The sequence below is a fragment of the Mauremys reevesii genome, linkage group 1 (genome assembly GCF_016161935.1).
Source record: "Mauremys reevesii isolate NIE-2019 linkage group 1, ASM1616193v1, whole genome shotgun sequence".
Classification (NCBI taxonomy): domain Eukaryota; kingdom Metazoa; phylum Chordata; order Testudines; family Geoemydidae; genus Mauremys; species Mauremys reevesii.
In genome coordinates this window covers 138,676,586-138,697,832 of record NC_052623.1, presented here as the reverse complement: position 1 = coordinate 138,697,832, position 21,247 = coordinate 138,676,586, and the positions used below count along the sequence as shown (strand labels likewise).

Genomic DNA, 21,247 nt, shown 5'->3' with positions numbered 1-21,247 from the left:
TGCATAGGAAACAAGGTATTTGTAATGTCTTAAAGCCAAGAATACTGCTGGGCTCTATAAAGTGGAGGAAACGCTGTTAAATATGTGCCTCCGTGTGATATTGCTGCACCTGCCAGCTTCACCATTTCCTAAGTTTGCTCCACAGGATGGTTTTCCAGGAGTCCTTTCCAGGTCGTAATGATTGATCCATCTGTTGCTACCAGATCTCAGAGATGAATGATACTGTCTGAGAATGTTATATGTTTCTTGCTTATGCCTACTAGCACTCTGCTGAGAGGCATTTCGTTAGCTCCTGCTGTTTGTAACTTGCTGTAGTGATCTCAAGAACTAATTATGACAAACAGGCATATGATCTAGCTTGTATGTGAGGCCTTACCTTCATGCTATACATACAGGACAGCAGGGTATTTTACAGGCAGCAAGCTATATGGAGAGGGCCTGGTATAGACCAGCAGTTGATTGTTTCCTTCTAAAGGAGGTGAAGAGCTGGAGGTGGGAATTGTTGCACTCAGAAATCAGTACATTAATTTAAGCAGATGATTCATATTGGGGTTGAGGAAGAAAATCCACCAGTCACACACTCACAGCAAGAGAAATAATTATATCTGAATGCTACTGACTGCAATTTTTAGCATTTTTGTTGCTGAATAATTATTTACAACTCATGTTTTCCACTTTTTGACCTGTAGCTTGTTGTACAGTATTACATAAAATTATTCCCTCATCATTGATTGAATAATTTATCTGTGAATATTTGTCCACTTCTCAACCAGTTCTAGGAACACTGCTGTTCTGCACACAGCCATACAGAGACACACAGAGATTATTTCAGTCTCCTTTGTAAACTAAGTAATTATATTTAGGGACGTTATTACTAGAGACTGGCCCTACATGGGAAAATGTGGTTCTAAACACTGAACTCATCTATTGTTTAAGAATGTTCAGATCCAAAACTCTGGTTTGGCCCAGCTTCAGGCTGCAGTCATATATCTGATCTCTGCCCAGGCACGAGGGTCTGAGCTAACAGCTCCTCATACAGGAACAGATCCGGACATACTTGGAGATAGGTATGGGGGGAAAGAAGTCCAGATCCAGGAAAATTAAAGAACTTAAACCAGTACAGATGAAGATAGGATATAGACAGCCATTGCTCCAGGTGCTACTGCAAATAGAGGGGTCCTTACTTGAGGGTAAGGAGGGGATTTCGTCAGTTGTGGGGGCATGCCATCTGTGTGCCTTCATCCTCTGTTGCCCCAATGACTTTCTACTTAGAAACGTAAGTAGTTAATACCACTTGAATGCCATTAATTCCTACAGGTTCCTCTCTGTGGCTGCTACCACTTGCTTTGCAGCAACAGAAGGGACAGCAGAGCTGTGTGGGATGGTCAGTTCTTCACACAGATTCCTCTGTCTTGGTGGGTCTGCCACCAGGCCTCTCTTCACCAAAAATCCCAATGATTCATAGGTCTTGGAGTCTGTGTCCCTTGCCACAAAACCCTTCCACAGGAAGAAACAATTGCTGAGAAACTTCATTTCCTGGCCCTTTACCATCCCTGCCATGGGTTTCTCCAGAGAAGGGGCCAATTTGTCCCATAGGCACAGATGTAAGTGAAAGGACCAATATAAATAGAGTGAATGTCCCCAATGGGGTTGAAGTGGGGGACCAAATTGATTGTTATGGGGGGGAAAAAAACAAATTGCAACACTGCACTTACCACAAGATATTACTCTGGAAATTAAGCTCACTCAGTGGTCTAGTACCTAAACCTTCCTCTGTGTGCTCACCTGAGAGCTTTCATTGAGAAATTAGACTCAGAATGAAGGGTTTAATCCTTCAGGGAGAAACAAGAGAAAATGGGGGAAATGTAGGGTTTTAGTGGGAGATTAGCAAGCAAAGAAAGAAATATTAACCACACTACCAAATTAGGAACAATGAAAAAATACGTTATGACCTTCCCAGTAACCGTGGAAGTCAAGCCAGGAGAGCAGGCACAGAGCTTTGCAGACCAAATAACCAAAGCTCGTGGTCAGTCGAGTAGCTATCTTTTTAATGAATCCCCTCATTTTAGAACTATATTTGAACATATTTAGTAGAGATCAGACTTTGGCCAGCCTCTGCACTGGTGAGTATTCAGAAGGAGAGTGCAAGGAGATTCTCCCTCCATAACCCAGCTGCTCAAGGACTAGCTGCAGGAGAAAGGATTGGCAGGTTTAGCAGCACTGGTTAAAAGGGGTGAGAAAAAGGCAACACAGCCGAATACATCCTTCTGAACTGGCCAGAAGAGTGCGCAACCAGAAAGGAACATGTGGCACATCCTTAAAAGAAGTCACATGATAGTGTACAAGTGTGACCAGGGTCCCCATGCAGGTCTCTGCCTATGAAACACATTATTATTATTAATTATTTGTATTGTGATAGTGCTTAGAGAGCCCACACTACAAACAATAAAAAGATGGCCCTTGCCTCAATGTGCTTACAGTCTAAGACCTCAATCCCTCAAAGACGTACACATTTGAGGACTGAGTCTGCAAGGCGCCAAGTGTCATCAACTCCAGTGAAACCCAGGGTGCTCAGCACCTTGCAGGATCAGACCATTGCTTTCACTTTAAGCATTAGGAATTTGTTAGACATTAGGTCTTCAGTGGGAATAATCACAGCATAACAAGTTAAGCATGTACATGAGTAGAAATTCCAACGACACAGACGTTTGAATGGACTTCTCCTTTGTATGCTATTTAGAGTCTGATTTTAAAAACAGTCTTCAGTCTGACACCCACATTTGTGTCCACAAATCAAAAATATTCCAGTGCAAAACTGGATTAAAGAATCAGTCTCTTGAAATGTAAGACCAAAAAGGCATATGCTTCATTTTGTTACTGTGTCCACAGAATACCATTTTGTCTATTCAACAGACTGGTAGAATGTTGCAACCTCCAAAGTCTGTTTGGTTACCATGGTTACTGGCTCTTCAAAATATTGCTACCAGACTGAGAATAGCATCTGACGCTTGATAATTTTTCCATGATTTTGTCTAATTTCACAAATTTAAAGAAAAATGCTTTAGATTTAGGGGCTCAGGAGTTAAAGGATGATGTAAATCAAGAGTGAAATGCTTGAAGGAAATTTGCTCTATGTCTGGTAACTCCAGATAGTGCAATTATTCCTTCTCTTTAATAAGCATTGAGTAATACACAAAAATATTGACTATATCGGGGTGGCCAAACTTACTGACCCTCCGAGGTGCAATCTTATAACAATCTTCAGAAGTTTGGGAGTGAGGGCAAGCCTGCTGAGACTTGGGGCTTCTGCCCCGTGGGAGGCACCTGCAGAGGCTCGGGCTAAAAGACCCACCCCCCCTGCTGGGCAAAAGCCCCTACTCCACCACCTGCTGCAAGGCAGTGGTCCAGAGCTCCCCCCCAAGTCTGGTAGGTGGAGAACAGGGGAGTGGCGTGGAGGGCTTTGAGAGCTGCACTTTAACTGTAAAAGAGCTGCATGCGGCTCACAAACCACAGTTTGGCCACCCCTGGAATATATAGTTTAGTGTTACAAGCTACTAAAAATTAAAACTCACAAGGGATTTTTTTTTTTTGGTATGTGTTATTGCTGGTGTTGTAGCGAAGGCTAGGACTGAGATCCTCAGTTGGCATAAAATCAGTGAGGTGTTAACTTCAATGGTGCCCCTGTGATGTACATCCACTAAGGATCTGGCCCTAGATCTAGATGGACAATTAAAATAATTATTTTTAAATTACATTCATTATTTGATATTATTACACCAGCTTTACTCAGTAATATGGTAGCAACTACAGACATTGGGCCTCACTGTGCTAAGCACCGTGTATACAGCTAATGAGGCAGTCTGAGCTCTTAACATTCTTCACGAGACCTTGATCAAGGCCAATGCCAAGAGCCACCCAGCAATCGTAATACCTAACAAAGGCTGAGGGCCAGATCCTCATCTGGGCCATATCAATGTAGCGCCTTTGAAATCATTGAAGCTCTGCCAGTTTACACCAACTGAGGTTTGAGCTATGAGACTGTTACCCTCGTATGCTAAGATAGAGTATTGAGATGGCCCTTGTGTGGCACTGCATTGTGCCGATAGCCTAGTTATCAGTGCCGTAACTTAACATGCTGTTGTACACAGATTAAAAAATGCACTCCTTATGTGATTTCAGATAAATGATCTTTCACATGCATTGGTCTAATGCAATGGGGACATCCAGTGAATAGGTAGGCTATGAACAAAGTTATATTCAGGTGGGCGAATTCAGAAATTCATATGTATCATTAAAACTGATCTGACACAAGTGATTTAGCATAAGTTCTATTCCTTTCTTCAGACAGCAATTAAAATTCAAATCCAGTACTAACTACCAGATGATTTTATTATGTTTCTGATTAATATAGAGTTTATTTTTGTACCTCAAAAATGGAAGTTTGTGTTTATAAACTACAACACTGAATAAAAGAACCCCAGAAGTGATGGAATCTGTGCCTTTGAACAAAGAAGCTAGACAGTTATAGAGATTCAAGTGCCAGAGTGTGCCTTGATGTAAGGTACCAAGAGACTATCTACAAAGGAAAAAAATGTTCTAATAGTTATATAGCTGAGCTTTCTGTATCTATTCTAATGTAAGTCCCTTGCCCAGTATTTATCTAGTTGAATACCTGCCAAGGTATGCTAGAAATCAGAATTTGGCAATGAAGGTAAAATGCATAGCATTCTGCTCTAGGTAACTGCTCTAAGGAGAGTTCTGATAGGGGTAGATAGCCCCTGACCCTAACACAAATACACAGGAGAGTAGTGCTCCTCCCAATCTACTTCCTTCAATGAGTGCATTAGGGCTATATGGACCTTGTCTGTACATCCTGTAGGGTCTGGATGCTTCCCTCAGGGATCAAGTGGATGAGAAGGAGGAAGAGAGGGTGAGAGACTGAATGTAGCGATGGTCCCTCCCACCCACCACCATGTGCCAGACAGCACAGCTGACTAGAAGGGGGTCAGAGAGAGGAACGGGAAGTGAGCCCGCAGTACCCTTTCCTGGGCTGCAGCATTACTCCCTGCCTCAGAGCAAGAGGGGAGCACAAGAGGAGGAACTGGGACTGAGGGCCAGATTTTTAAAGATATTTAGGTATCCAGCTCCCATTGAATTCAATGGGAGTTAGGTGTCTAAATGCCTTTAAAAACCTGGCACTGAGTGACAATGACAACACCTTCCAAGACTCTTCCTGCAATAGTACAGTTCTTACTCAGGGCCAAATGCAAAACACCCACTCCAGCCCATAACAGTTGGAGACAGGCCTGAAGCAAAATTCCTCATTGGGATCCAGCTTTGAAGCTAGAACCCACCTCTTTAATGGGCAGGATTATGAACCCTGCACCTGGTGACCCTGAAAGTTGGGAATGCTTGAATCTAGACCTGATTTTGAATCTCCAGGCTTAGGGGTGTTCCCTTCTAGGACTCTGGTTTGACCCACTGTACAGATACAAAGCTCCTGTGTGGACCTAAGCTTGTGGTTTAGGCCTATCTCTAAAAGCAATGGCTTACATTAAAGAGGCTGAGCATGATACAGAATCCAATCTCAGACTGGCTTCTGCCCCTTCACACACTCAAAATTCCATTTTAAGACCATATTCAGTTTGCAGTTCCTTATCACGAGTAGGTCTTTACTGCTTTCCCATCATCTCCCTCCCAGTGAACATCACTGTTTTGGATTATTTTTTATTAAGATTTATTTATTAGGGTAGGTCAAAAACCTTTAATTAAAAAGTTTTGATGATAGGAACATTTTCACATTGTTTTAAATCTTCTAGTGTAATGGATTCAAAATCAACGTTTTTCTTTCTGATTCACATTGAATGGAACCTAAATGAAAACTTTTAGGATTTGAGGTTCTCCTCCCTTATTTCTCTCCTTTTTTCCTTTTAAAGGAATGTGCTTTCTACCCTTTATTTTCAGATAACCAATGAAGCTGTTAAGCCAGGTTGAACAATGTTAATTCCTGTTGTCCAGTGGGTGCCATACCACTACTATAAAACCTTCCATTTAGCAGTGCCCTCTGTCCTCTCCTCAATCCAGGAGAACAAATTACTGTTTATGTTCAGACTTACTTGAATTACTTTATATTAAGCCTTCTCAAGAAATACGGTGCAGATACTTTACTGAAGTCTTGATGTTCAGCCAAATTGTGACATCCAGCGAGTCCCACTGAAGCAAAATGGAACTATTACAGAAGTAAAATACTATGTGAATCAGGGTGTCATGAAGCAGCCCAATAGCTTAAATAATCAGTTACACGCCAGGGACATTGAATAAGACCCAGAAGATCATCTTATAGTAGGCACCGTTTGCTGCTTGCAGCTGCTGACACAACCATTAGTCACTCGATCAGGCACAAGTATCAGAGGGGCAGCCGTGTAAGTCTGGTTCTGTAGAAGCAGCAAAGAATCCTGTGGCACCTTATAGACTAACAGACGTTTTGCAGCATGAGCTTTCGTGGGTGAAGGTGCCTTAACCCCAAACAGGTCCACCTCACCCTGTGACACATTCATGCACTAATTTTGTAAAGGAAAAAAAATAGTAATTCAGTTTGACTAGCAAGGTTTTTCCTTTATAAACCTATGCTGCTTATTACTCAGAATTGTTTTTTTTTTAAAGTAGGAGTTAGATTAGATTTGAGGATGTGTAAGTATTAAGGTGGATTTTTCTTAATTAATTAGAAGCCCAGTACTACATTACCTTTTTCCCATTTCTCCCATGCCTGCCCAGTTTACTTCCAGTGTCTGTTCTGTTCTCAAAGACTCTTCAAAAACTACTGGCAATGGTTTGGTGAATTCATTAGCTAATTCTGTTAAAGCCCTGGCATGCACATCCTCCAGACATGCTGTTGTCTATGTGTCTGTATATTTTTGTGCTACTCTGCCAGAATCTGCTTTCAGCCTGTTTTTGAAACGTTAATCAACTTGGCCCAGCTAGCTAGAAAGCCAGTTCCAGGGGCTAGAGATATACCAGGAGCAGAGAACAGAATCCAGAGCCTCTAGCATCTTTATATTTCATGCCAAAGACAGTGGTGGTTCTTGCACAACCACAATATCAGACTAAACAGCATGTAGGAGTCTGAATGATCAATTTCCATGCATGATCTTTTAATAATAATTAGTACTCCTTCATTCTTTAACAAGTTTTCCCCTAAAGCAGAGTACATCAATTTCAGTACGTCACTTATTTTCATTTAGGGCCATTGAGAATCATTTGGGCCACATTCATCCCTGGCATAAATCCATTGGAATTAATGGAATTACACCGGGAATGGATTGCACTATTTAAATTTAATCCACTTCTAGAAAACTATAACTTTGAAATAAATTATCTTCTATTAGAGCACCTACATTGGTGCTTCCCAGAACTTTCAAGAAACTGTCCACTCAGACTAAAGTTGTTGGTTGTACACACCGGAATTTAAGTTTTAGGTAATTCTTCCTCTGAGAGGTGAAAATTTAGACTGCAAAAATGTTTCATTTGTTAATTATATTATTCATAATGAATTTAGACAGTGTTTTAACTTTGTATTGTGCTGTTCAGAGATCAAAATAAGGTATGGGTACCGCCTCAAAGACCTTATCTAAATGAGACATACATAGAACAATAGACAGAAAGATAAACAGAGGAAAGGGATAAAACAAATTTAAATTAATTGATTTATAGATTCAAAGGCCAGACGTGACCTCTGTGATCATCTCATCTGACCTCCTGTATAACATGGGCCCTGGAACTTCCCAAAAATAATTCCTAGAGCATAACTTTTAGACAGGGGCAGCTCCAGGCACCAGCACATCAAGCACATGCCTGGGGCAGCAAGCCACGATGGGGGGTCTGCTGGTTGCCAGGAGTGGGGGAGTCAAGCGGCCTTCAGCGGCGTTTCTGCGGGAGGTCCGCCGGTCCCACGGCTTCGGCAGCAATTCATTGGAGGGTGCCGAAGGTGCGGGACCATCAGATCACCTGCAGAAATGCCGTCAAATCCGTGTCACCAGCGGACCACCCGCAGGCATGCCGCCGAAGACCACCTGACTGCCATGCTTGGGGCGGCAAAAAACATAGAGCCGCCCCAGCTTTTAGAAAAACATCCAATCTTGATTTTAAAATTATCAGTGATGGAGAATCCACCCACAACTCTTGATCCAGTGGTTAATTACCCTCACAGTTAAAAATGTATGCCCTATTTCCTGTCTGAATTTGTCTAGCTTCAGCTTACAGCCATTAAATCATGTTATTCCTTTTACTACTAACCTTCTCTTTGTTTAGATAAATAGATTGAGATCCTTGAGTCTATCACTATAAGGCATGTTTTCAAATCGTTTAGTCATTCTCGTTGCCCTTCACTAAACCCTCTCCAATTTATCAACATCCTTCTTAAATTGTGGACAGCATACCTGGACACAGTATTCCAGCAGCAGTTGCACCAGTGCCAAATACAGAGGTAAAATAACCTCTCTGCTCCTACTCGATATTCCCCTGTTTATGCATCCATAATGATGGGCTTGATGCTGTGAGAGGCTGAACAAGCCCCAAGAGTGAATAGGAGCTGAACACACTCTGGGTGGGATTGGATTAGGAGACTGATATGAGGAGAGTGGTGGGAGAAGATGATTATTTAACGCCTGAATGTTGTGTAGATTAGAGAGGGAGGAAAAAGGAGAAAGCCAAGAAAGCCAGGGAGGTCATAATAACCCAGGTTTTGGCTGTGGGGATAAGAGGAGGGGAAGGATTTCAGAAAAATTCTGGAAGGGAGAAGTGACAGATCAGGCAAGAACCTGGTTGTGGAGCAAGAAGGACGAGCTGTCAAATAAGGAAAGTGAAGTAGAGGCAACCAGGCAACAAAATCAGAGAGGAAGACAGAGGCAGGCCTGAAGGGATGATAGAGTCAGCACCAGGTTGAAGGAAAAAGGATAGAAAGAGTCAGATTCTGTGCAGAGTTCCCTTCAAGTACAGGGCTATATGATGGCAGGTATTTGATGGTAAATTATGCATCACAGGAAAACTGCAAGGAAAGCACATAATAGATAAAGACTGCCCCTGAGAAGGCTGTGCTGGATCAGAGGAGACTATGGAACACCTTTAACTATTATGCTCCTTACTATTCTGCTCCATATTTGGGGGTCTGCTGGAATAGAAACTGAGCATTCCACTGTTGTGTAGCCAGATTTATGGACAATTGTTCAAATACCAGAGGATTCCCTCTCTACCTCAAGAAAGGAGGACAGACTTTGGCCAAATGTTTTCTTTGAGACAGTTGCTAATGCAGTAATTTTATATTACCTATGGCAGAGCCATTATTCAGCCTGTTGTCAGGCACGACAGCTTACCTGAAACTTTAATTCAAACTATTTGTACAGTCATTTATCTTTGCTAGCAATTGCTGAGAAAAAACAGAGTAGTTTGGCAAAATGTCAGTTGGCATGGGGGAAGGGCTATGAAATAAAATTAATTTCTCAGTTCTTAGGACAATGTGGGGGTGTGGAAGGTTTAGGAGGGGTCTTGTTGTATCTGTGATTGTAATTTCTTGTTATCGTTTTGAAGTCTACATTTAATAAACATGAACAGAGAAAGCAAGCGGAGCTGGAAAAGGGAACTGGAAAGAAAGAGTCAACCCACTGCCACTGCCTTCAGGGTACAGATACAGGGACAAGGGAAGAGCTCTGAAGGAGAGGACTGCATCAGAAGAACACTGATATGGACAAGCATGCGTGAGGGAGCTATTTGAAAAAGCAACTGTAACCAGCAAGATCCTCTGCAGCCACTAATCTTCCTTCCTTCCCTTAATTTAATAATATACTCAAGAGCTAGCCTTAGTATTGCATGAAACTGGGAATTGGAACCCACTCAAGCTCCACTGCAGGCTAAATCTGGCACACCTGACTGACAGGTGGAAAGTGGTGGTGCATCCAAGTTCATCATCCTGGACCATATTCTGCCACTCTTACTCACATTGAGAAGTACCTTACTCAACAAATGGACTGTTGGCAGAAGAAGAAGGGGAGGTTGGAAATTGGGTGCTGAGACGGAGAGGAGGGTCTTAGTGTACCAATCACTAGAGGTTAAAATATCACCAGAGACTGCATCAGAGACTGCAAATGCACCAGTCTGCAAATCACTGATTTACAGAAACCTTTTTCCAAATGAGTACAACACATCCGTAACATGCCTGTGCTGCAGAGATAATTTCATGTAATAAAGGGGCCAACATGACAGTGCCTAAAACAGGAAGATTTAATCTCAAACCTTTCAGAACTGATAGGACTCTATTCAAAGCAGAGTTTTCATGCATTCTGAGGCAGCTTTATGTTTTCTCAAGGTGTGTACTAGCACTGGTCTCTGATATGTACCCTGTATTTTGAAAAAGGTGTTGTGACAGTCTCTGAACTGATGGCAATCACACATGATTTGGATCCTGTTCTCTTCACTGATAAGTCTGACCCAACTGCACTAAAAAAATACTTTGTTTTCATTGCACAAATACGTTGGTTAACAGAAAGGCAGGACATATGCTTGCTTTCGGTTCTGATGGAGGTGAGGGTGAAAGGCCACTGAGGGTGCTGCAAGGGTTTCTAAGTACAAGAAAATAAAAGTCATACTGGCCTCTTGTGTTGTGCTTATGAACAGGTGGCGACCAGTACCACAGGCATTTTCTGTCCTCCTGCACCCTTGGAATTCAGAAAAAAAACAAACAAACAAAAAAAAACAGTAAATTCCACAGCAAAATAGTTTTAGAATTCTGAATGCAAAACTTACCTGACATTGCTGTTCTGGATCCAAATTATAGCACTTTTGGTACAAGCTGACCCTTATTGTGTTATATATGCATTTACGCTAGTCTTTAATGATTAAGATGCTAATTTCACTGCATTAGCTGGATAGGTATTGTGCTTTACATCTCTACATCTAGAAGCAGAGGCATATGAAAACATAAAGTTACACATCTAATTTTATCAAAAAAGTGTAGTTAAAAAGGAAGAATAATTGTCTTTAAAACGGATCTTTCTAACTGAAACAAACTTTTTATTGAAACACTGAATAAAACAGGCCTCCAGCAAGTCTGCATATCACTAACCCTCACACTTGGGCAGAGTCCATTCTTCACAGTCACTACAGTCAGATTGAGATGCTGTTAAGGGTCTGCTATTTATCAGAGGAATTGTTTCTCCACTGCCTAGCCATGGATTCCTGTCTCTGCAGGAGCTGTGCGTAGCAATTCAAAGAGCTCTCATTTCTCCTAATCCCAATGTTGAATGCTGAGAAATCCAGCAATAATTTCCTTCTTTCTCTTCCCTCTTCTCATTTATTGTGGTTCTCTTATTCTCTTCAGTACTTTGTACAACAGCTGGAGCCCTAGTCACAGACTAGGATCCCATTGTGCCTGGTGCTCTCCAAACATAGAAGTAGCCCTCCCTATCTCCCCGAAGCAAAGCCTGAAATTCTGGCTCCATTGAAATCAATGGGAGTTTTACCATTGACTTCTGTAGGGCCAGATCTTCACCCAAAACGTCTCTTCATCTGCTATTGGAGCTGTACAGCCAGCATCAATACAGTAAGGAGACTCCCTTCGAACCCCTTCAGTCAGTATCACTGTATTGTCTTGATGACTATAATGTTCCTAATGGCCACTGCGTCTCTGAGGGGAGTCTCAGAATGGAGATGGCTGTTAATAAAACCACAAAGATGACGTGGTTCCTAGGACAAGCAAAAAACCCCCATTGTAGTAGAAATAGATTGTATCACACATTCCAAGACATCCTACTGTCATGCTGCCCTCTCCTCAGAAACAACTAAGGAGAGCTGGCAGTGTCTGGACACAGCACAATGTAGTCAAACTGTAGAGCAATAAGACCAAGCAGTTTAGAATACTCAATACCTTGTTCTTATTCTACTACCCAAAGAGCTCAGGATAAAGCAAGACACCATCCCTACCAGAACTGAGAATTGTGTTGATTCATACATAGCTAAAGCTCTATTGTTAATTGCTCGGGTGAGGTTACATGCAAGCTTTTCCTGATCATCTGTCAATGTTTGGTCTGAGACATCTGCAGCACTGCCACCTAGTCCAGCATGTAGTACATGTATTCATCAGGCATTACAGATAAACTGCCACTAGGTGATGCAGCCTTTGGCTGAAAGTACACACTGCATGCCCTTAACTTGCCTATTTTTTCTTACATTTCTCTGCTCTAATTGTTATATTCTCATCTTTTCTTACTATCTTATTTTTCAAATACAGCTGTAATAGACATAAGTGTAATAGTCAGATGGAATTCTGAATTGAAGGGGAGAGATGTTCTGTCTCACCTGTCAATTTCTCCATCCTGTCATCTCCCTCCCCTCCTCACTCCAGAGGATATGGACAATTAGATACTTAAAATCTGAGAACAAAATTGTCAGTTATGGTGTTACTAGGTTACTAGTCATTTTAGCTTTGGAAAAAGTCCTGTTGGCCAGGAAGTGGAGGTGGACCCTATGACCCAGTCTGACCTCTGACAGACAGCTCAAACCATCTCCGGCAATTATAAGAGCACGTTATTATCACATATAAGGGTCGGTAGTTGTGGTCTCAAAGCATAATGATTCTAGTAGTGCTTGTCCTCTTCAGATCTCAGTGTGCTTTACACAGGTGAGAACACATTGTTCCCATTTTGCAAATGAGGAGGCACAAACAGGTTAAGTGACTTGCCCAAGGTTACGTAGTGAGTCAGAAATAGGGCCAACAATAGAACTCAGATCTCCTAGCACCTCATCTAGTGGTCTGTCCTTCAACAGCAAGCCAGTATTTCCAGTTCTCTTCACAGCTGTGGTACTGTTGTGTGTACCACCCTATAGGGATCAGGAACAGAATGTGACTAGTGTAGCAAAATATTGTGATGACATTATTTGATACTTCTGTTAATATTGCTCTTGCAGCAAGAATTAGTACTGGCCCATGAGTTTGGGGAAACGTTTTAGCTTAACAAATGGAGGAAACAAAATCACAAAGTGCAAGCGATAATTCTTTGTGAGGTCTGAATTGACTAATGGAAGTTAAATAACGGGCAGGGATTATAAATCTTTCCCTGCTTCAGCTAAACTAATCATCTGTACACATTAAGGAAGTGTTTAATAAATGGTTTTGTTGTATCATGGGAAAAATAAAAATACATTCACCAATGAATGCTATGCCAGCAGTGGAGTGAAGCCAAGATTACAGTGGACTTTAACACAGTTAACAAAAAAAACAATAACTTGGTGAAGTGAATGTTTGAAGAATGCTTTCCATTTATTCCACAGAACTGAATCTGTAAGGAGCTTGCAAATAATTAGACACAGAATCCTTCCAAGCAAATGACTCAGATATCTTTATTGTCGCAGGGTATGCTTAATGCACTGTCTTCCAGTGGTCACACAGCATATAGCAAAGAGAAAAAACGTGAGTACTGAATAATTGACTGCCGCTCATAAGAATTAATAAAAAGCACCAAACATAAACAGTGGTTAAAGCTTTGAACAAACTGTGCTCTCACTGGCTTTGTGCTTTTAGATGAAATATCTTAGCAGGGTTTCAGTTATTAAACACAGTGCAGGCAGCCTCAACGGGAAGAAATGAGGGGAGGAAAGTTGTGACAATAATGAATTTAATGCATTTTTATTCCATTTGCTGTTCCTATGGAAGATCTAATAGCATTAACCCACTGAATAAATCCTTAAAGAGCACAAATCAACAAGACTTGAACTTCCCATTTTTAACCCATCTCCATTTGTTTCTTAGCTACTCCCTTTCCCGTCACTCTTTCTTTGGCCTTTTCCACATCTGTGTACAAAGTGACACTCATTCGTATTGATAGGATGAAATGCCACTTTAGTTTTCCAATGAAAGAGCCCTGCCACCATCCGCCTTTGATGTGGTTAACTGTGATGGTAGCACCTTCTTCCCCAAATAGATGCTCCAGACCAGTGATACTCAGATCGAGGCTTGTGAGCTGCAAGTGGCTCTTTAATGTGTCTCCTGTAGCTCTTTCCAGTACATGATATCAAAACACTGTGATTTAATTATTAACCAATCTAAGTTATTAACCAATCACAATGCTTCTACTATGTTATTAACCAATTGTAGTTGATCAAATAATAATACTTGATCAGTCATTTTGCTGTGCAAATTATATATATATTTAATTAAACAATGAATTCACACGGCTATGGCTCTTTTGGGTAATGTCGATCGTTGATTTGGCTCCGTGAACCACTGAGGTCTGAGTATCACTGATCTATACCAATCCTACAAGAGCTGTTTCTACTCTGGATGCATCTCAGAGGTCACTAAAACAATAAAGCTTCCTGTTTGATCTCATTCATATTATTGGGATCCTATAAACTCGAAGACCGGGGTAATTCATGTCCTCATTGTTTCCCACCTCACTGCAGCCCAAATCTAAACCCAAATACACATATAGCAAGGTTGTATGAAAGGCAATACAATCAGAATTGGCTTTTGAGACCCATGAAACCCACAGTGGAGAGGGATCCCTAAGTCATGGTGCAAAGGAGTAGAATGGGGTGCAATTTTCAGGACAAAATATAAGACCTTTTTACATCTTTTTTGGGGTCTGAATGGAAAGGGAAGGGGGAAATTAATTCAAGGCAAGAGATGGAAAGAAGCGACAACTGAGAAAAATGGAACAACCTCAGTGTAGCCCTCCAACCCAATTCTATTATAATAAAACTTTTGTTTGTTTTTCATAGAAAATGTATCACAAAATGCTTTCTAGAATGTCATAAAATTGTGGTAGCAGAGCAGAGGGACAGGTGAGACAAAGTTTAGTCGGAGACAAAAAACAGATACTTTGGGGTTAGATTTGGAAAGGAATAGAGTTTTACTGATAGCTTAAGCAGGCCACACGCAGCCCGTCAGGGTAATCCACTGGCCGGCTGCCAGACAGTTTGTTTACATTCACACAGCCACCTGCAGCTCCCATTGGCCGGGAACGGCGAACCGCGGCCACTGGGAGCTGCGAGTGGCCATGCAAATGTAAACAAACTGTCTGGCAGCCCGCCAGCGGATTACTTTGATGGGCCACATGTAGCCTGTGGGCCACAGGTTGCCCACCACGGGCTTAAGACATTGTGTCCAAAAGAAACTCCATTCACTGGCACTGCTGTGTAGCGCACTAATTAGAGATGAACAGATAAAGCAAGAAAGTAGTCACAAGTTTGGCAAAAAGGGGCCTGATTCTCCATTAACTTGAATCTTGTGTAGACATTTATACCTGTGCAAAAGCAAATGCAGAGTGAATGTAACATATTCCTGTTCTTGATCTGGCAGCATTTCACACTCACTTTGCAATTTGCGCATGTGTAAATGACTATACAAAGTGAAAGGCAATTGTGAATCAGGGCTCAAGCTCTAAATGGGATGCACATCTGAGTGCATTTGGGTACATGAGTTTAACTTGGAAGAATGTTTCCAGAAACAAAGCTAGTGTAAGTAAATGTTCTGAAGAATACTTATAATGGAAATGCTTTCATGGCCATTTTGAGAAGCTCCTCTTCTTATCAGGGGCGGCTCCAGGCACCAGCATGCCAAGCGCGTGCCTGGGGTGGCAAGCCACAGGGGGCGCTCTGCCGGTTGCTGTGAGGGCAGCAGGCAGGCTGCCTTCGGTGGCATGCCTACGGAGGGTCCGCTGGTCCCACAGCTTCGGCAGACTTCCCGCAAGCTACCGCCGAATCCGCGGGACCGGGGACCTCCCTCAGGCAAGCCGCCAAAGGCAGCCTGCCTGCCGTGCTTGGGGCGGCAAAATACCTAGAGCCGCCCCTGCTTCTTATTCATACCATGGATTCCTAGAACAATTGTGATTGTTTGGGAATAAATTGTGAACAGGAAAAAAAGGACATCGCTTGTTTATAAAGCTGAGGGCATCTGAACAGACAACAGAAACAATACCATCTAAATTAAGAGACCAATCAAACATAACATAGGCTAGATCTTGGTTCCAATAACTATTCGACAAGTTATGAAAAAAATAAGAGACTTGTCAAAATCCTGGTTTGATTGCAGACACTTTTGGAAAGAAAAGAAGACTATATTCATCTGATAAATTAGCACTGAATAATTGATCTACCTATATTTGTGAGATGGTTTCTAGGAAATGTATAGTACTCACGTTATTATAGTGCCCTGTTACTAGCAAACAACTCTAATTATATTTTGGCTGTTCCGGGATTCACTAATTCTATACAGAGGAATTAATTCTGCTTTCTATGTGATTTACATTTGCTTTGAACTTCTGGAAATCCATAGTTAGGGGGTCTTTTACATGTCAAAGATCAAGATATTTAATCCTTTCTAAAACAGCAAAGCACTGAAATGTCACAAGTCAGCTGGAACACAATGTAAATAAAAAGCAATTTGTGTAAAGCAAAACAATCCGTAGTCATATAAACCCTGACCAATTAGGCCTTCTCTGGGGAACCTAATTCATGATAATAGTGACCAGAGTGCTGGCTCAAGCTCCATCTCTCAGCACTCTGTCACACGTGTTAACATTTGATAAGAGATTAATGAGAACTAGGAATATTGTGTTGTCATTGAAATGACAGAAACCATCCTCAAATAAATCCAGGTCACTATTTAGTAACTAGCTGACAGAAAAAGGCAACCATAGTCGAGAATGGGTTAAGTAAGACAGGGAGGACCAGGAGTAAGACAGGGAGGACCTGCTACAACCTGCCAGGGGGGCAAGAGGATGTTTGATGTTGGTTGCTCCAAGTTCATGATCTCGCCCCACACTATTTTTGTAAGACAGCAGACCCTAGCCCCGCTTCTTAATCATTTGCCAGTCTACTTTTTTCAGCACATCCCTTAGCCTAAACGGTAGCACTGGTGGTGGCTAACTAAGTGACCAGAAAGGTCTCTTTGGAAGAGGCCTCCTTGATCCTTTGTTCTCTCTGCACTCTGAAAGTGTGTTTTATTATTATTATTTTCCAGGCATCGAGCTCTTTAACCTTTCTTCTTCACTACCTTAAATCTCTCCTCTTCTTCAACAGCCTTGCTGTCAAAGTGCAATTATAATCAGAAAAGTGACTGCAAATGTGACACTGAGGGGTTCCACATTTAGTCTCTTTCAGAGTCTTCCAGATCAAGTTTGCTCAACTTACAAGGCAAAAGATAGGGTTTCCATCCACCAGCCCTGCAAACTGAGAGCTGAAAAATTGATCTGTGCTCTTTCTGCTTCGCATATCAGCACCGGTAATGAAAATTCTGCAATCAGAACTCAGATGATGGTTTTGTTAATTATGAATAAGACAGGCTTGAATCCAGCTCATCCTTCGACACTGGCAGTGGCTCTGAAGTGCTAACACTACTAAATACTTTGTTAGACAAAGAGAGCCAGATTCTTCCACTTTTATGTTGCATAGTGCCTGAAATCAGAAGCAACCTCATTGATTTACATACCACGTAAGTTACTATTGAGCAGGAGAAAGCGAAGCAAAGCCTGATCCCCCAAACTCTGCAGCTATAACTCTGAGGTACACAAGGAGCACACGCAGTGGGCTGGTGTAAAGTGGCACAGTGATCTTAATGAAGCAATGCTGGTTTATGCCAGAAGAGTATCTGGCTAAGTATGTTGAGTTAGATGACACTATTCGGAGCAGGGACAATCTACTATGCTGTGTTTGTACAGTACTTAGCACAATGGGCCCCCATTCTTATTAGCCCTTAGGCACTGTATAATTAATATAATTATTAATAACTAGTGTTACACATTTACTTTTCTACTACTTATACACTTCCAGATTGCAATAACTATGTTCCAGGCTGGGAAGCACACTTTGTTATTTATTTCATTTCTCTTCTTTGTGAGCCAGACACCACAGCCTTTGATGAACTGAGGCCTAACCCTGTCAGGTTTTTTAAAAGAGATCCTAGAGGCAGGGGCGCCTCTAGGTTTTTTGCCACCCCAAGCATGGCAGGCAGGCTGCCTTCAGCGGCTTGCCTGCGGGAGGTCCCCAGTCCCGTGGATTCGGCGGCAGCCTGCAGGAGGTCCGCCAAAGCCACGGGAGCAGCGGACCCTCCACAGGCATGCCGCAGAAGGCAACCTGCCTGCCGCCCTCACGGCAACTGGCAGAGCGCCCCTCATGGCTTGCCGCCCCAGGCACACGCTTGGCGTGCTAGTGCCTGGAGCCGCCCTGCCTAGAGGCTATGAAAGTCTGGCACACAAATGCAGGGCAGACAGGTGGACTCTAGAGAGTTGGTTCCAAAACACATGACAAAATGGGAAGCATATGGTATAAAACCAGAGAAAATAAGGAGATCTAAAATTAAGTAGCATGACATGTAAGGAGGCTTGTCTCTGGTATGAACTGTTCACATGGGCATTCTTCCCAATGGATCTATAAATTTAAATCCAAAATAATTTGTCAGCAAAAATGACGGCTGTTATCACACCATTATATGATATTTTATACAGCAGGGGTCGGCAACCTCTGGCATGTGTAAGCACCCTGGCGGGCCAGGCCAGTTTGTTTACCTGCAGTATAGTCAGGTTCGGCCAATCATGGCTCCCACTGGCTGCGGTTTGCCATCCCAGGCCAATGAGGGTGGTGGGAAGCCGCGGCCAGCACATCCCTTGGCCCACGGCACTTCCCGCCACCCCCATTGGCCCGGGACGGCGAACCACAGCCAGTGGGAGACGTGGTCCGCTGAACCTGCCAACACGGCAGGTAAACAAACTGGCCCGGCTCGCCTGGGTGCTTACCCTGGCAAGCCGCATGCCAGAAGATGCCAACCCCTGTTATACAGTCTCTGCCCCTCACATTTTTAACAAAAAAATATTTTATTATCCTGCTTGATAGTCCAAGGAATTTCCTCTATGCTGCCATGAGAGATACCTGCAATAGAGACTTTCAAACCCAACCTCTACATTTTTGACTTAGAAGAGCTCTGTGTAAGCTTGAAAACTTGTCTCTTTCACCAAGAGATGTTGGTCCAAACAAAGATATTATCTCACCCACCTTGTTTCTGGGAATGGGAGTGTAACAGGGGTAATATTCTAGTGCAGAGGTGAAGCAGGGAGACCAGAGGTGCCCCACAGCACTGAACAGCTACCCCTCTGGTTGATTAGCAGGAATATTGATGAAAGTGTTATGTAGACCTCTAAGACTGGAAATTATGACTATATAATAGAAAGCTCATGAAAAGAGAGGAAAAAATTGGGGAGGTCTCTCTCAGGACTCCATCTGTAGTGCAAAGTAATACATTGGAGGGGTGTGATGGGGTGTGCAGCCCCCCACCACCCCTGAAGGGGTTAAAATGGCTCAGAAGGGGCCGATTAACCTAGTAAACTGCACTGAGGGTGGGGGCAGAAGGGGAGACTTTGGCTTGTCTGACAAGCACTAATTGAAGATGGAGCCCATCTGAGCAGGAGTAAGTGGGGGCTTGTATAGAGTCAGGAAGTGAGAGCTGAAAGTCCAAAAAGATGTAAAGTTATACCTAAATGACCAGCAGATAAATATAGTGAAAAATTACTAATTCTTAGCCATGATATTTGATAAAACCCCACTTGGAGGGACCATATTGAAAATATTAAAGACATGTGCAAAGGTAGAACTAACTTACATAAAAGTAACTCTGGAACATCCGGGTAGCAAATCAGAAATTTTTGTAATGCTATACAGAGCACTAATTAGACCAATTATTGAGTATGGATGTCAGGCCTTTGGATCAGCAGTGAACACAAATCTGAGAAAACCAGACTATATCCAAGCACAGGTATTGCATATCACATGTGGTGCCTTTATTACTACACCTCTGTGTATACTACAGATAGCAGCTGGTGAAATGCCTCTCTTAGAGTGAAGCTCCTAGACTTAACCTTTGGGGGCAAAGTACTAGGTTACAGCAAGGGTGACAACACACAGCTAATGTATAATGGTTGTTGGGTATTAAGCTGAGGCCAGGTAGGACAAAAAAAAATCAAAATTCCCCATGGAAGTAGGGTACAGAAGTAGATAAAAGATCTCAATAAAAAGAAAAGATGGAAAGAGATCAAAATCTATAGCTATGGGAAAATACTGGAAACCACAGGAAACCCCACCACCACCACCTGTCCCCACATCCAAAGATAGGCATGGAATTATATAATGAAATAAATCAAAAGGGAAGACTGATAAATATATAATACATTTGTGATAAATGGGGACACTACTGCCAAATATATACAGATGGCTCCAAAGAGGAAGAAGCAGGAAAACTGGCAAACTAACTTTGTATTCATACTGTATTTATGGGTCAGCTAACAGGAATTATGCTAGCACTAAACTGGGCTTTAGCTGTGCAGCCAGTTGTCATGGCCATCCTGTCTGACTCCTTATCTGGACACAGGCACTTTTCAGTGGTAAGTCTGACAGCAGAAATTATCTTAATGAAATATTACAGCTAAGAACCAAATTGGCACAACTGTATATAACCACAGTAATAGCATGGATCCAGCCCATGTAGGATAGCAGGCAACAAATTAGTGGACAAACACGCAGAATGCGCTATTAATCATGAACATGTTGACCTAGGAATCCCTTTAAGGAAAGTGGAATTTAAACACCTAATCAAAAATGAGCTAAGGAAGGAATGGTAAGAATTGTGGGCAAATGAAACGAAGAGGAAAAATTCTGAGAAGTATGTCCAGCACTTGACAATGTTGATATAATCCAGGACCCTGAGAGGAAGAGCAAAATGGCTCTATTTAGAATTCTAACAGGGCACTGTAGAATTAAGTAGTAATTTATTTCTAATTAACATGCACAGAAATGGATTATGCATAACAGGTAAGGACCAGGAAATGATAGATCATATCCTTTGGGACTGTAAAGACTGTATCTGTGAAAGGATGTGTTTATATAGAGAACCCAGAGGCCTTAAAGTAACAAAATTTTCCTTGTAACATCTATCAAGAATACAAGGAAAAAAGCTCTTCTGCAATTCTTTAAGAACACTGGGAAAGGTGTGAGACCCTAAGTCATGAAAGAGATGCAAAGTACAGAGCCTGGCCGTCAGACTCAGGAAGTGAGTCTGCTATGTCACAAAACCAAAGAAAAAGAAGAAGGGTGTTGCAATGTGGAGGTCTGCAGGTCACTCTCTGGGCCTAGTGAGGAGAGAAGGAAGAAATCCAAGTGGGGGACAGAATCCCTTGGATACTGACCTTGAAGGAAGGGGGTCTACCCCAAGGGG

General features: G+C 42.3%; 1 long non-coding RNA gene across 4 annotated transcripts in view; it reads left to right on the top strand.

Annotated features, from left to right (window-relative positions):
• Positions 1 to 1,014: 1,014 nt before the first annotated feature.
• The window catches only part of LOC120374658, a 46,684-nt gene continuing 26,451 nt past the window's right edge, over positions 1,015 to 21,247 (top strand). For 2 of the 4 annotated variants that reach the window (XR_005586201.1, XR_005586198.1), the window contains exons 1-4: positions 1,015 to 1,276; positions 4,180 to 4,261; positions 13,318 to 13,456; positions 17,139 to 17,269. This is a non-coding gene — a long non-coding RNA (uncharacterized LOC120374658). Of the gene's footprint in view, positions 1,277 to 3,087; positions 3,427 to 4,179; positions 4,262 to 13,317; positions 13,457 to 17,138; positions 17,270 to 21,247 lie in introns of those variants that run through there. The other 2 variants (XR_005586202.1, XR_005586200.1) reach the window with 2 other exon arrangements.